Here is a 17355-nt window from a genome sequence, read left to right on the forward strand (position 1 = left end):
TTTCAGAAACATGTGCTGAAATAAAAATATTAAATTGCCGCTAACAATAAGCCGTTTTATTAGGTATAATACCTATTTATTCTAGGTAGCTATCTGATTTCTTGGACTCTATTAAATGTAAAGTTTATTACCATACTAAACCACGATTGCTGTTGGGGATTATTTTTTCTTTACTTACCCGATGATTTATTGGAATTTATTAAACGTATATACTAAACGCCGGGAATTACTTTCCCTTTATCTACCAGGTGATTTCTGTGAATACATTAAATGTAATGTTTAGTACTATTCCTATCGTTGTTGGAGATTACTTTCTCTTTACCTACCCTATTAACTCATTAGAAACGAGTTCTCAGGGAAGAAGTACGAGTAGGTACATTTTAGTAGTGTAGTTTTTAATATAATCTGTTATTAGCCCTTGCAAGTGATAGATTGCAGAATTAACGATTTCGAAAATGTCAAAATTTAATAGTTCCAGAACATTGAGGATTTTATCCCTGTGTGCGCAGACAAGTGAGGATAGCAACGACATGCAGAGTAAGTTGAATTTAAATTAATTGTTGTATTATAATCTATTTATCTACTCTTGTTTTCAAATTCAATGGTGAGAATTTCTACGACTAGTGTAAACTGAACGAAATAGGGGCGTTCAAAAATATACTTCTGATTTAAGCGAAATGATTAAAAGTACATAGACACAATGTATTAGAGAAACAATAATACTAAAGTTTATTTATCAAAATAATTTTATATTCGAAACCGCACGATAACAATATTACTACTTATTTACAGAGATTGTTTCAACTTCTTCTTTTTCTTCTTCTTTCGGTGTAGCCATGTCTACCTGTTTTTTCAATGCGTGGTCATTATATTTTATTCTTCTGCTTCTTACTCAATTATTGTTTGTTTTAACTTTAAAATCATTATTATTTTCAGATGCTATCAATGGTACTTCATTAACTGCTATCGGTGATCAAGTTCAAATTTTAACGAACGTTGAAATACCGAGAGAGGACTTAGAGAGAGATCTCCCAGAACCAATTCCAACTTATGACGCTACATTAATGGAAACAAAAAACGAAGCTACTGATGATATGGAAGAGGACATTTTGACCAGTGAAATAGGGATTCAACAGAGATACAATGGTGCTGACAACGTTGTAGACGGGGAACAGGTTGATGCAGAAAACGACTTTTCCAATGATGATTCTATGCAAGATCTCGCATATCTCCCAGAACAAATTCCAACCTATGACGCTGCATTAATGGAAACACCAATCGAAGCTACTGAAGATAGTGACCGTGAAAGTGACAGTTACAGTGTATCTTGTGCGAGAAAACGAAGTGCAAATCCTGAAGAATGGAGACGAAATAAGGTCAAGAAACTTCGCAACTCTGGTAAGTCCTACAAGTCAAATAAAGGTACAATCATGCACGCTCGACAGATGAAAGAAGCTTGTTCTCAAACTTGTCGTTTAAAATGTTTTGAAAATTCTGTGGATATAAGAACGCATATTCATCGAAAATTTTGGGACCTGGGTAACATAAATTTACAAAGAGACTTTATATCACGACACACCAATGAAGTTAGACCTAAGTATCAAAATAAAACACCTGGAAGCAATCGCAAACATAACTTGCAATATAAATTTAGGATTAATGACAAGGACACTCAAGTATGCAAGACGTTTTTTCTCAATACTTTGGGAGTGAGTGATCGATACATTTACACCACATGGAAGAAAACTGATGATGCTGGTATCCTCGAAGATGATCGAAGAGGGAAGCATGTGGCTCATAAAAAATCTGATAAAGTTGCCTTGGAAAAAATACGTCAGCACATAAAGATGTTCCCGACCATCGAAAGTCACTATTTAAGGGCTCAAACTAGTAGAGTTTTTATTGATGGTAGCTTAACCATATCCGAAATGTATAGACTATACAAAAATAAGTGTATTTCAGACGGCGATATTTGTCTTAAGAAACATCACTATGAACGCATATTTAATTATGAATTTAACATTGGATTCTTTTCTCCTAAAAAAGATCAATGTTCAGAGTGTGAAGTGTATAAAAACTCTAATGAAGAGCAGAGAAAATCATTGCAGGACAACTACGACTTGCATATTAAAAACAAAAATCAAGCACGCGAATCAAAGAAACAAGATCTAGAATTAGGTAATGATGTAAATCAATATTCCGTTTGCGATTACGATCTTCAAGCTGTATTACAGACGCCATGCGGAGATGTATCAATGTTTTATTATAAGCGACGTTTAAATGTGTATAATTTCACATTATTTGATAACGTATCCAAACAAGGATACTGCTTTATGTGGAATGAGTCTGTAGCGAAACGAGGAAGTAATGAAATTGCAAGTTGTGTCTATTATTACATGACAAATCATGCAATAAGCAAAAATTTAATTTTTTTTAGCGACAACTGTGCCGGGCAGAACAAAAATAAATTTATCGCCTCTATGTATTTGTATGTTGTTACTAATGTGAGTCATATAGAATCGATTACCCACAAGTTTTTAATAACAGGTCACACACAAAACGCTGGTGACAACATGCACTCATTAATAGAGCGACAAAAGAAAAGAGTGCTGAAGAGCGGTCCAATTTATGTTCCTACTGAATGGGCAACTGTAGTGAAATGTAGCAAAAAAAGTGGTTTACCCTACATAGTTCGAGAAATGGAAACAAAGGACTTCATTGATTTTAAACATGTTTCCTTTCTGTTGGGAAACAATTATAAAATTGATCAAAATAAAGAAAATGTGAAGTGGGCAGATATAAAAATTCTGCAATGTAGAAAAGATAGTCCGCACATAATTTTCTTTAAGTACAACTATGATGACGAACTATGGAATTCTTTTAATCTAAAAAAATCATCGCGGACTACACATAATATACGAGAAGTGCTACTTAAACCTGCCTACAAAGAACAGCCAAAAATTCAAATGGCCAAAAAGAAAGATTTGGTATACTTATGCCATTCGAGTATGATACCAGAAGCTTACCATAGTTTTTATGAAAATATTTTGGCCCAAGATGATCAAGAAGAGGACAACAACTAACAGAAAGTGTGTCTACACTTTTTACAATTTTTTCCGTGCAAAAGTGTTGTAACTTTAAAATTCCAATACTAAATGTGTAGTGATTAACAATTTTCTCCGTGCAAAAGTGTTGTAACTTTGAAATTCCTAATTTTTTTAGCATTAATATTGTTTTATTTAAATTTTTATTTTTCGTTAATGTAATATAGGCTAAAAAGCATGCAAAATAATAATTAAATGTTAACTTTTCTTCAAACTTGTGTCTTATTTCACCGATATTAGCACGAAAATAAACAAAATCGTCTTTATCTCGAAACTTACTGATTCTGACTTACTGCAGTCTTGCACTGAGGGTGCGATATGATTGGTCAAATATTAATGCAAATACTTTTTCTGCGGTACTTGTGGTTGGGATATTAATTTGTATACCAGCTTGCTCTGTATATTTAAACAATGTGGGTTCACTGTCCATATCTACCCACTCGTCGTTGTTTTCATTTGGACCACCATCAGGATTTCTCTCGACTTAATCCTCAACATCTTCTTCAGCAGTATCTTCATTATTTACACTGTCATCAGACGAGTCGAGGTTTTCAGCGCTGGAGCTATTTGGTAATGAAGGTGCATAACTACTTCCTGAATTCGAGTAAGCTTACGGTATTTCCTCAGAAGTACATGCCAAAAATTCATCGTTGTCTTCAGCCATTATTTTATCAGCTTCTTCTTGAAGATGTTTTTGAGTTAAGCCTTTATGTCGTGACATATATCACAAAATCTGAAATAAAATTGTAATATTAGGTCCTGCTTTATTTTAAGTGCAACATAAATGAAAGTAAGCAACATCGTAATTATAAGAAAAAAATTATATGAACCAGGTTGAAAAAATACTTAAAATAATTTAAAGGATCGTTAAATGTGATAAAAAGGTGCTATTGTAAAATTTAAAACAAGCATATCAAAAAAGGATAGTTGCAACCCATATTTATTAACATAATGTAAGTAGTATATTGAGTATGTAGTTAATTATGACATACCATATATATACAATTATTTGTAAAGAAACAATCTAAACCATTTTCAATACTGAAATTTTAGGAAACAGTTTTGACTTACAAATACATATAAATACATACAACACACACAAATATAACTACAAAATAAGGAGTCAGTAATAAAATAAAATATTTACTTGCATAAAAACACCAAAACAGCGATTTAAATCAATAAAATGTGTTAAAATAGCAAAACAAAGCAGAGCAACAAAACACGTGTTGTTTGTCGGCAGTTACAAATGAAATTGGTTAGTGACTGAGAGACCGTCCGACACAATCACGAGCCAGACCTTACTATAGACCACTGAAGTATATGAAACCTTTACAGTAGACTAGTACAACGGAAATCTAATAAAATACACTGTGTAACGGGCATTCCACTCGAAGGTGTTTTACTGTAATCGGGGTCTCGCAAGCATAACACTCCGGTTGGGGATCCCTTGTCATCAGTTGTCCATGTCGTGTGATGATAACCTGAGAAAAACGATTGGTGGAACTATCAAACTATCAGACCATATTTGAAATATTGGTTTTATCTCAAGTAATTTTGCCTGTTTTTTATGCCATCTGCTATATTAACCATATATATTAACCATTTTGCTGTGGAAATATGATTTGAGATCTGTCGCTGTAATTTTTGGATAGAACTCAATAGTTGTGTCCTCTAAGGTTTCTCGTGCATATTTATCTACCAGGTCGTTTTCCGTAATTTCAATATGAGATGGCACCCACAGGAAAGCAATGTTTCTATGATTTAGGTTGTGCAATTCTTGTCTAATGAGTTTGGCCACAGGATGGGAAATGGGTCAGTAATTATTAAGAAGTTAGTTTCAGGACATTTTGTAACTTGACATATGGCTTTATATATTGCAAAGTATTCTCCTGTTAAAATAGTATTAGTCTCCGCTAGTTTATATTTCTTTATTTCATCCTTTGTTACAAAGGCAGATGTTTGATATTTAGAATTAATTAGATGACGATTGCTTTCTTTCTTATTTTCTGATAATAGATCCAAATTTATGTGAGGAGAAGATATTAGCCAAGAAGGGGAAGTTGGCATCTTGCTAGTATAGATTTTGGGGACTTTAAGGTTTATTTCATTTATGATTTGTCTGCATCTTTCGTAAAAGGGAATGTGGGTTTCTGCGTGCTGGATATTTGAGCAGCGAATGGTTTGGTGATATTGTAAAGAGTACCGCTTCGATGCATATGAGAGCATTAATCCTGTCTTTTTAAATCTAATGGTAGTTCACTGAATTCGGTCTGACGATTTAAGATAGAGGTTGTTCTCAATGCACCGCGAATTATTCTAAGAGCGTTATTTTGAATGATGTCTAAAACTTTTAGAGTTGTTGTTGAAGCAGACTAGTAAGCGTAGCATCCATAATCGATCTTGGAGCGGATCAGATTTTTATATAATATGAGTAGAGTTCTACCGTCCGCTCCCCAGTTCGTACCAGAAAGACATTTCAAGAGGTTTAGCCTTTTTTGACATATAGCTGATATATATTTGATGTGGTCCTTCCAGGTTAGAGCTTGATCAAATATTAAACCTAGATATTTAATTGTATTTACATATTCAAGTGTCTGACCCCCAAGTTTTAAAGTAGGTATTTGTTTTATCTGTTTTTAGATGAAACAAATTGAAAACCACTCCTTTTAGACCATGCTATAAATTTATCGAGTTGAACTTGTAGTAATTTGACCATACTCTGTATATTGTTTCCATTTAAAAATATTATAAGATTATCCGCATACAATCTCGCTTGAATGGTTTTGTTCATTGATTTGATTATACCATTAATAGCTATAAGGAAAAGTGTCGGGCTGATTACCGAGCCTTGGGTTGTACCATTTTTTTGATATCTCACATTAGATAGAAGAAGAAAATTTTTAATAAAAGCAAGTATATTTCCTTGATAGCCCCATGATTCCTGTGTTGAAATTATCTCGTGATGCCAAGCCATATTAAATGCTTTGTGTAAATCAAAATAAATTGCAATACATTTTTGTTTGTTGTAGAATGCGTTATTAATATGTGGTTCTATATCTACTAAATTGTTGGTTGTTCGACCATTTTTTTTTTGTTTCCCTGTTCTTACGTGTAAATTAAGACGTTTTCAATAAGTTTTCTTACAGTCTGGAGAACTCTTCTAGCGGCCAACATTTTCGTTTTATGGTTGTATACTGGACACGGGTAGGTGTAGCCTCCAGATATTCTTATTGTTTTAATTCCAAACGGTGAAGTGTTCTTTTTTTAATATAGACATTTAACACTAGGGACAAATATTGTTAGTTTTGTTTTATCCTAATTCATTACGGTTTATTTTGAGCTGTAGTTTTGTTTAACTATGTAATGCGAGATGATGTAATATCTATTTTTATTTGTAAATGTATACCATAAATATGTCGACTTAGTAAAGCCTGTTGAAAGTGAATATGCCGGAAAGGAATTAGAATAACCTTATCCTACTTTTTCTCTCTTTAATCGAGTAATTATGTAATGCTGTATTTATCCATAGTTTAAAAATTTAATAAGTTTTTGAACGATAATAAATATTTTAACTTAAACTTATTTAATCAACTAAATAGTAACTGTTTACTGTATGGAGATATTCTTTAGAATGTATACTATTAGATGAACACATTTTGGACTGTCATTTGAGAAAGAAAAAGTTTACTTTCAATTCAGAAAAAAAAAGATTCAATAAATTTTCATTTCTCTCCAATAGTTCACTATTTTGTATTACTAATTAGATTTCCCAATAGATCCTTTAAAAATTTTGGTGGTCCACATTACTTAACCGTTATTCCTGAATTTTCTGTTCTTTTAAGCTACATTATAGTTTTTTATCAATATATTCTCTAAAGACCCCCCTCCCATATATCTTCCGTACTAAGCGACAGGCAATGCGATCTTCACTTGCATTCACCTACAGGGTCATTTTGTCTGTCCCTCCTTTTAGTGGCCCTTAAGTACTATAAATGGGGATCAAAATAAATTGATGAAACCAAATTTTTTGTCTTCAGCTGTAACGTGTATGCAAAAGCGAAAATTCGAACTAAATTGAGTCGAGGTACAAACGGTTATGGTAGGTTAGGTTCAATATAAGTGGGCGATTAACCACCCTTCCACTCGATCTAAGAGGTCCATTGTGGCTCATCCCTCGGTTAAAGTTATCCTTTCGGCCCAGCCTTTTTAATGAAGTCTATTATGACCTTTGGTGATACTTCTACGAAGTCGTCGAAGGGCTCGAGTTTATAATGTATAAAAGTTTTGAGCCTTATGCCATGCAACTCAGGGTAGTTGCACAGTAAGGGGTTTGCCTAACCGCCTTTAGCGTGACAAAATCTGCAATTCGCACTCCTTGTCAGTCCTATTTTATTCATGTGCCCCTGTGGCGCCAGTATTCTGTTGGAAACCATACGATAATTCGCAGATCACTCCTATTCATATCTAGTACATCTTTGGATCTCTTCCTCGGCTGTTCATATATAGGGTGTCCCATAAATAATTAGCTAATGGGTGATAGCTAATCAAAATAAAGCGTTTGAGCTCAAATTGCTTAGGCAAAATGTTCTACAAGGTGATTCATTAATAGTTTTTTTATTATTTTTAGGGATATATTGAAAACTATTTAAATGATTTGAAACTAGTATGTTCAATATGAAAATAATATTAATTTTACCATTGACATTAGGTGGCGCCACCTACTATAGCATTGGTTCATTAATGTGGCCACAATTTTTTTGTCCGCCCTGTATAAACATTCTAGGAAAAAAAACATGAAATACCATTTAATTATACACAAAAAAGGTATTCTTGTTTTAAATAAAAAAAGTACACCCTTTTCGAAATAAACGTATTTTGTAAATGATACGCATGTCTGTATTTACATTTCATTTACATACATGCATGTATTTCACAAAACAAGCAGGTACCTAGGTATGCTGTGAACTTAATGGCAAAGTCAAGACGTAACTACGAATGTCTTTATTATTAGTTGTCAAAGTGCAGTGCGAGTCATTATTTGTATAAGTGCTATTATGTTTTTTTATAAACCACTTAAGATAAAGGTAAAATGCCACGTCATAATGAATTTTCTAATGTAGAATTGCGCGATATGATCTGTTTGTATGTCCAGGAAAAATTTTTTTCTCGTAAAGCAGCTCAACGCTATTTCGAACTTTATCCCAATAGAAGGCAACCAAACCATAAAACTATTAGATCATTGTTTGACAGATTAGGCGAAACAGGGTCATTTCATCGAAAAACAGGAATGCTGAAAGAACGAGAGTAATTGATGCGGATATGGAGGACGAAATTGTTGTCAAGAATAATACGGACAAAAAATCGTTTTACTCTAGTACAGAATCTTTTACCACAGGATTTTCCAGCAAGGCTCCGATTTAGTCAGTTTATGATAGGGCGGCATTTAGTCGATCCAATGTTTTATAATAAAATTTTATTTAGCGATGAAGCCACATTTACTAGAAGAGGTATGTTTAACTGGCATAATAGCCATACCATGCGACAGAAAATTTGAGCATTCAACATGAGTTTTCCATAAATATCTGGTGTGACATATTTGGGGATTGTATTGTAGGACCATTCGAATTACCAACTAGGCTTGACGGAGTAACGTATCTAAATTTTTTGAGAGAAGATTTACCAATTCTTTAAGAAGACATACCTCTAAATTTGAGACGTAACTCTTGGTATATTCATGATGGTGCACCACCACATTATAGCCTAGAATTTAGAAACTATCTAGATGAAATTTATCCTCAAAGGTGGATTGGTAGAGGTAATGTATACCCATGGCCAGCACTCAGTCCCAAACTAAATTTCCTTGACTTTCACTTGTGGGCTACCTAAAGTCATTTGTTTATAAAAAAAAATAAATAACCGTTAAGAGTTATGGCAAAATATTGCAGAGGGAGTTAACGTAATTAGGGCCCAAAGAAACTCATTATTTAAAATAAGACAAAACTTACACAAAAGATTTAGATTATGTAGTTCATCTAATGGTGAACATTTTAAACACTTATTGTAATTTTTTTTTCGTTTCGTTTTGAACAATTCACTTTGTCAATTGTTTTATATTCACATTGTTTAATTTAATTTAATTAAATTTTTGATTTTTTTTTAAATTGTTACAATGTAAAAGGTTTAATAAAAATAATTGTTTATGCATTTTATTTGCAAAAATTATCTACTACTAATGCATTTAATATTCACTGGTATTTAAGACCTTTTGAATGATGTTTGAATTTACATAAGTTTTTGGAAATTTTTTTCATTTTATGCACGTCTCTAAAAAATACGTTTATTTCGAAAAGAGTGTACTTTTTTTATTTAAAACAAGAATACCATTTTTGTGTAGAATTGAATGTTATTTCATGTTTTTTTTCCTAGAATGTTTATACATGGCGGACAAAAAAAATTATGGCTAAATTAATGAACCAATGGTATAGTAGGTGGCGCCACCTAGTGTCAATGCTAAAACTAATATCATTTTTATATTAAGCATACTAAATAATAGCAAGATACCGAATATATCGCTAAAAATAATATAAAAAAATAATAATGAATCACCCTGTAGAACGTAAACTAGCAACATTTTGCCTAAGCAATTTAAGCTCAAACGCTTTATTTTGATGTCAGCTATCACCACTTGGCTAATGTCCAATTATTTATGGGACACCCTGTGTAAATGCTTTCGAATAGTTTAACTCCATTTGTTGGTACTAGTAATTTTCTTTTATCCATTCCACCCAATCTGATGTATTCCGGCTGTGTCTCTTGCTATGCCAACTAAGGGTTCTGGGACTATGAATGATTTTTTGCCCCTCCCGTGGCAAGTACATCCGCTTTTTCGTTCCCTTTAATACCAGCATGTCCAAGCATATAAAATAAACTTACTTTGATTACTTTTTTGACTCGAATCAGATTCTGAAGACAGTTCCAAACTATCTTGGAGTCAATTAGATTCCATTCCAGTGTCTTTAATGCCACCTGGCTATCCATCTATGTTTTGTAGATATCTACCTGCAGTTCCTTTTGTTGTCTGTTGTGTGAAGTAAAAGCAAGGATGCTCAATGTACCAAGAAAGAACTAAATTAAATCATTATAAATGTAAGTACATAAGCGAATATTAAAGATTCGTCGACAGCACATATAACTTACAGCAAAGTAGTAATAGTCAATACAGTTGAAGAGTTACTCAGGGGAAAAACATTCCAGATTAGACCAAAATACTAAACACAGGATAATTTTTTTTTGTAGTGAGAGGACCGTTAAACCTTTATTATGGTAATCGCCAATGTCAAATAATTATTAAATGCTACAAAAATAAGAATAATAAGGCATGGATGATATAATAGCTGAAATTAATAGAGAAATTGCTTATAAATGGAAGACGAAGCATGCCTAGAAAAAAATGGTGGCTCACAAATAATTAAAAATGAACTAGGTAAGACAAAAACACTCTAAAAATTAAGCCTATGACAGAAATGAATAGTTTTCTGAATAAGAAATGACCGTGTTTCCTGTTGAATGGAAAGGACGTGGATACTTAGTAGGTTAGCATTCATGCACATTTTTAATCTGCTTAGTGTATAAATTTTAAACTTTATCTTGTCAAAGAGATTTCCAGTGATAAAGAGCTCCTAGGTAATATTAGATACTCCTGCAGTAGCAAAGGGTTCATAGGAAGTATTAATGTAGTTTCTATAGTTGCGTTTTATCCCTTCGACCTAGCAAGCATTGATGTAATGAGTAACTTGCATCACAACTTAATTTATTTAAAAATCCTTGAAATTATTTCCTATTTGGTTATGCTTAATTTGAACTTTCTATCATAGAATTTAATTCCCTGTAGAAAAATGTATCTGAATACTCGAAAAATATCTGTAATATAATGTTTTCTTTTTGTTACTTTTAATTAACATTTTTATACCGATATATAATTTTTAAACAGCAAATGGTTGATATAAATTATTAAATTCAACACTTTTATGTGGGATTCCCTCTTACAGAACGGAATCGCTTAATAGGTAATAACAAAGAGTGATAAAAGAGAATTATGGTTTGAATTAGTTGAGGTCTCTTGAAAAATCGTATGTAGCAGCATTTGCGAACAATAGTTGGCAACCATCTCACTGGATAACGCCAGGTTATTAGGACTGCTTTTAAAAGTGTTGAGATTCCAACAAAAGTAGTTTATAAGATAAGGCCTTTAAGAATTGGATTTTACGGACTATAAATTTTTAAACTTACTAATCGTATATAAAATACCAGTATTGCCTGAAATATTTTCAAAAGCTCATTAAAAACATAAGTTTAGATCATCTACAGGCTGAGTCAGCGTTGACCCGACGCACAGAGTGATACTTTCCATAAAAAGCTGGCCAAAAAATTATGATCAGTTTTAATGAGTGTAGTTGTTTTTTTTTATAATAGAAGTGGTACTACTAATAATAAACGCCTAATAATGATAAAAATTATAATGAAAAATAATACAACATTGTATAATAATAATACATAAATTCACATACTTGGTACCAATAAACTTTATTTATGTACAGCTCAAAAAGATAGAAAACAATAGTCGTTTTCGTTTAAGACTACCAAAATGGGTGGCGCTTTTTGCAGCAATAGTGATATCAGGACAGTTATAACAATCAATTAATACCAATTCATACTTTACGGAGTTACTTTACAGCCTTACGGAGATCTTGAAGCATACTATATTTAATAATAGAATTAGTGTTTCTTGGGTTTAGGTTTAATAAATATTATTAAATTTGGAACTAGCTTTTATTGTCCATTGAAATCAACGTTTCGGCAAGAAACCCTTGCCTTTGTCAAGATACTAAAATGCACAAGTTTAGGAACAAAACTATATCTCGTCTATATTGGGCAAACCTGTCAACTGTTTCAATCTAGAATTCGTTCTCACAAATATGACTAGACATGAACAACATCACTGCTCTCAAAAAACATGAAAATGGGAAGAAACATAAATTTGACTTCATTGAAAACATCAAAATTTTAAAAACCGAGAAAAACAAAAAAAAAAGAGGGAGATAAACGAATCAGTAGAAATAAAATGAAATCAACGCAATCAATGACAAAAAAAATACACAGAACTTAAATAAAATATATTTCAATCTGATGTAAATAGTAATAAATATAAAACCATAAAAGACTCTTAAAATCATAACATATCTCTACTTCGGCGTTATCTAACTGCCCCACGAACTACCTAGGCCCATTATACTCAAGTACCTGCTGCCCCATCGACGAGCAAGATGGGGATTAAGTCGACCGGAACTTCCAAATTTGAATATAGTTGAAAGTAAGAATATAAATATTTCAGTTATTCACTTCAGTTGCAAGTATTACGGTATAGTTTGGTCCGTTAGTGTTTAAATTTTAAATGGCGAATCCAACGACTATGTTTAGTCAAAGGGGAGAACTTTTATTAATAATTAATGAATATAAATATTCATAGCCCATGTCTCCAAAGATGGAAAAGTTAGATGTAGATGCATTAAAAAAGGTGTCAACAAAAGGTGTACACAAAGGAAGGTGATGAAAATTACGTTTTTCTTAAAAAAGCATCGCTGGAGCATAATCATGTTCCAGATATCCATATTGACCGGCAAATTTTTAGTAATTCTACAAAGAGGAAAGCTGTAGAAGATATATGTGAAAGACCTTTAAAGATTTTCCACAAGGAATTGAGGAAGGAAAATTTCAGCAATTAAACAAATTCAAAATTTCGCCGCTGACGACGAAAGACATTTCTTGCGCTCGAAGAAATATCTAGGCTGCAAGACAAAAATCCACATCATCATTGCCCAACTCACAGGAAGAAGTTCTACAAGTGTTAGTGAAATTTAAAAACAAATACAGTTGAAAACTTTTTATTATCTACGAAAAATAATTCCGCAATTTTTAGTTGTTTTACAAATCTTTACTTTTTGTGTAATGTAGATTCTTAGTATGTAGATGGAACTTTTCAATACTGTTCTAAATATTTTTGTCAGATGTTTACTATACATGGCTACAACAATGATTTTTATGTTCCCCTAGTATTTTGTTTGTTAACAAATAAATCACAGCAATCGTACAAAAGTATTTTTGATACATTAATAACAATATGTACAGATTTGAATTTAAATTTCAAACCGAAGCAAATAATTTCTGATTTTGAAATAGCAATTCAAATAAAAATCAAACTGTTATTGGAAAATATTTAAAATTGTGTTACGATAAATATATACTGGCCTAAATATATGATGACTAATAATAATTCTGTTTTGTTGTAGAAATTTGGCGAAGGATCTAGGTTCAAATTATGGTGCATCCTCCAATCTAGATGATTCTCGATTATTCGATGCAAGACAATGCAATCTTTCGATGCTGTTCTAGTATATCAGGATTTCGTATATAAATACAACATTTTTATATGGAGGGACAGTTAATAAAGAAGATTCGCGCTCGCGATATTTATGTTACGCTCGCCTAAATAAATTATGTGTATTATTTAGTGAGAAATAAACTTATATAAATTATCGTGCCTTTTAATAAATTAAAGTAGGAACAATATAATAAATTAGTAAAGACATTATAAATTAAAGACATAACAATTAATAAATTCACAACAAATGGTGTCAGAAGTGGGATCGAACATAAATTAGACTTATAATAATAATACAAGTGAATATAAAATAAATTGTGAAAATGGCTACGATTTATGAGCTGACAGTGACTAATTTAAGAAGACATCTCGAAGACAGAGAATTAGCTTCTACCGGAAAAAAGGCTGAGTTAGTCCAACGACTAAAGAACGCTTTGCTAGAAGAAGGTCTAGATCCAGAGACTTATATATTTGAAGATGCTGTCCTCTCGTCGATTTCGAAAGTTTCTGGCGATATTTCGAAACTAGAGAACAAAGTTTCTGACGATATTTCGAAAGTTTCGTCTGATGTAGCCAAAGTTTCTGATGATGTAGCCAAAGTTTCTGATGATGTAGCCAAAGTTTCTGGCGACATCGTGTCATTAGAAAACAAAGTTTCTAACGAGATTTCGTCTCTGGAAAGTAAAGTTTCTGCCAACATTTCTAAAGTAACTTCTGAGATGTCTGCCCTGGACGAAAGAATGTCTTCGTTAAAAAATCAAGTTGCTGCCGATATGTTGGCCTTCGAAGAGAAGATGAAAGAGATGGAAAAGAAGCTGGAGGAAACAGGGACGGCAGAGAGAGGAAACAATCCAATTACAGTAGAGACAAAAGAAGACGAGACGAAATGTAAGTTGGAAATACGGCCGATATTTGAAGGAAGTGGAAGTTCTGTCCATGTGAAAGTCCCAACTTTCGACGGAAAATCATCATGGAACAACTACATGAAACAGTTCGAATCAGCCGCAAGAGCAAATGGATGGTCTGAAAAAGAAAAGGCTGTAAACCTGACTATCGCTCTTCGAGGAGATGCCTTAGATGTGCTTCAGACCATAGCCGTAGAGGAGACCGATGATTTCGAACAACTGAAGAAGAGGTTAAATATGCGATATGGCCACGAACATTTGGAGCATGTATATCAGTCGCAGCTCAAAAATCGTAGACAGAAGAAAGATGAGGCTCTTCAAGAATATGAGGTAGATATTGCCAGATTGGTACGATATGCTTATCCAACAGCTCCCGAAGACATGATGGAAAAATTGGCCGTTCAAACGTTTATTGATGGTCTTCGTGATCATGAAATGCAGAGAACACTACGATTAGCTCGTCACAAGACGCTGGTTGATGTCTTATCCGCCGCCCTCGAATACGAGTCAGCTACGCAGGCCTCTGGCGGGTACAGTAAAGTTAGGACTGTAAAAGAGGAAGGAGATGAAGATAAACTTGACCAGCTCGTTAATATGATGAAAAGCATGACATACAAGAAAACGAAGACCATCAGATGCTGGAATTGTGGCGAAATAGGACACGTACGAAGCTCCTGTAAGCACCCTAGGTATGACGCAAATCAAGAAACTCACCATCAGGAAAACTAGAACGGGTCAGCCTTAGGGGGGCAGCTTCGACCCAAAACTTTTCCAAAGACCCTCTCATACTAATAGCTTCTTTGAAATGTCGTGAAGATAGTGTATATGTAGATGGAGAAATAAATGGTAAAAGACATACGTTGTTGGTGGATACCGGAGCGACCAGAACCATTATACGTCCAACAGTTATAAACAGCCGTAAGAAACTGTTACCAACGAGGTTGCGACTTCGGACCGCTACAGGTGAAAATGCCAACATTCATGGAGAAATCCAGGTACAATTGGGAGTTGGAGCAGAAAAGTTCGTCCATACTGTTATAGTTGCTGACATCGAAGAGGATGTTATATTAGGAATGGACGTAATGAATATGCATGGATTCCAATTGGATTTTAAGAATAAGGTAATCAAGATTGGCAACGAGGAGGTATTTCTTCATCCACATAATGACAACACCGTGCAAGCAGCCATTACAGAAGATACAGTCGTGCCTGCGAGAAGCGAAACGATCATAGTAGCGCGACTACAGGGAATTGTAGACGAAGGGACACCTGTTATGATGGAGCCTTGGAACCACGACGATGAGGTTGGCCGTGGAATCATAATTGGAAAGGAATTGGTGACTTCGGCTAAAGAAATTCCTGTGAGACTTATCAATGTCAACGACTACCCAGTGACCATCAAGAAAGAGACAAAGGTAGGAACTTGTGTACCTGTGACGTCCATAATCCGTCAGGCGACAACATCTGATAATTCCAACGACAAATTCGACCAAATGGTTGCAGTTGCAGGACAGTCTCTAAATCAGATGGAGAAAAGGAAATTAAGGGAATTTCTTCGGCAGTATCGTGATATTTTCGTACCGAAAGGAGGAAAGACGGGAAGAACTACCGTTGTCAAGCATAAAATTGATACTGGTAATGCTAAGCCAATTCGTCAAACAGCTCGACGATTACCACAGGCGAAAAGAGAGGAAGCTGAAACGATTGTTCAGGAAATGAAGAAAGACGGGGTGATAGAACCTTCTACGAGCCCATGGGTCTCTCCGGTGGTCCTGGTTAAGAAGAAAGACGGAACGACAAGGTTCTGTGTGGATTACCGTTTGCTGAACAACGTTACCAAGAAAGATAGTTATCCTCTGCCTCGGATCGATGACACTTTGGACACATTGGCTGGAAGTAAATTGTTTTCTACTTTGGATTTGAAGTCTGGATACTGGCAGGTAGAAATGGACCCAGTAGATAAAGAAAAGACGGCCTTCACCACAGGATCTGGATTGTGGCAATTCAACGTTATGCCATTTGGACTCTGTAATGCTCCTGCGACATTTGAGAGGCTTATGGAAAATGTGTTGAGAGGGTTATCTTGGAAAACATGCCTGGTTTATTTGGATGACATAATCGTCTTGGGGGAGACATTCGAAGAACATCTGAAGAATTTAGAAAACGTTTTTAATCGACTTAAAGCTGCCCAATTGATGTTAAACCCCAAGAAGTGCCAGCTATTTCAAGGTAAAGTCAATTATCTGGGTCATATAGTCAGTAAAGAAGGAGTGGCCGTGGATAAGGGAAAAATCGATTCCATTAAGGAATGGCCAAAACCAACTGACAAACATCAAGTGAGAAGTTTTCTTGGACTATGTACTTACTACCGGAGGTTTATTAAGAAGTTTGCAGATATCGCTAAGCCATTAACGCGACTTACGGAGGAAGCAAGAGATTACCGCTGGGATACAGACTGCCAAAATGCCTTTGAGACCTTGAAAAAGCATTTAATAACAGCACCAATTTTAGGGTATCCACTGCCAGAAGGAGAGTTCATCTTAGATACAGATGCAAGTAATGTGGGAATTGGAGGAGTGCTGTCTCAGATTCAAGGAGGACAGGAACGAGTCCTCGGATATTTTAGTAAAGTTCTTTCAAAACCTGAGCGGAATTATTGCGTCACGAGAAGAGAACTTCTGGCAGTAGTGAAATCAGTAGAGCACTTCTATCAATACCTCTATGGAAGAAAGTTTCTAATCCGAACCGACCATGCCGCCCTTAAGTGGTTGATGCAGTTTAAGAATCCAGAGGGTCAGATAGCCAGGTGGATCGAACGACTCCAAGAATACGATTTTAAGATTGAGCACCGGGCCGGAGTTAGCCACAGAAACGCTGATTCTCTTTCCAGAAGGCCATGCTCAGC

This window comes from Diabrotica undecimpunctata, chromosome 10 (genome assembly GCF_040954645.1).
Source record: "Diabrotica undecimpunctata isolate CICGRU chromosome 10, icDiaUnde3, whole genome shotgun sequence".
NCBI classification, from domain to species: Eukaryota; Metazoa; Arthropoda; class Insecta; order Coleoptera; family Chrysomelidae; genus Diabrotica; species Diabrotica undecimpunctata.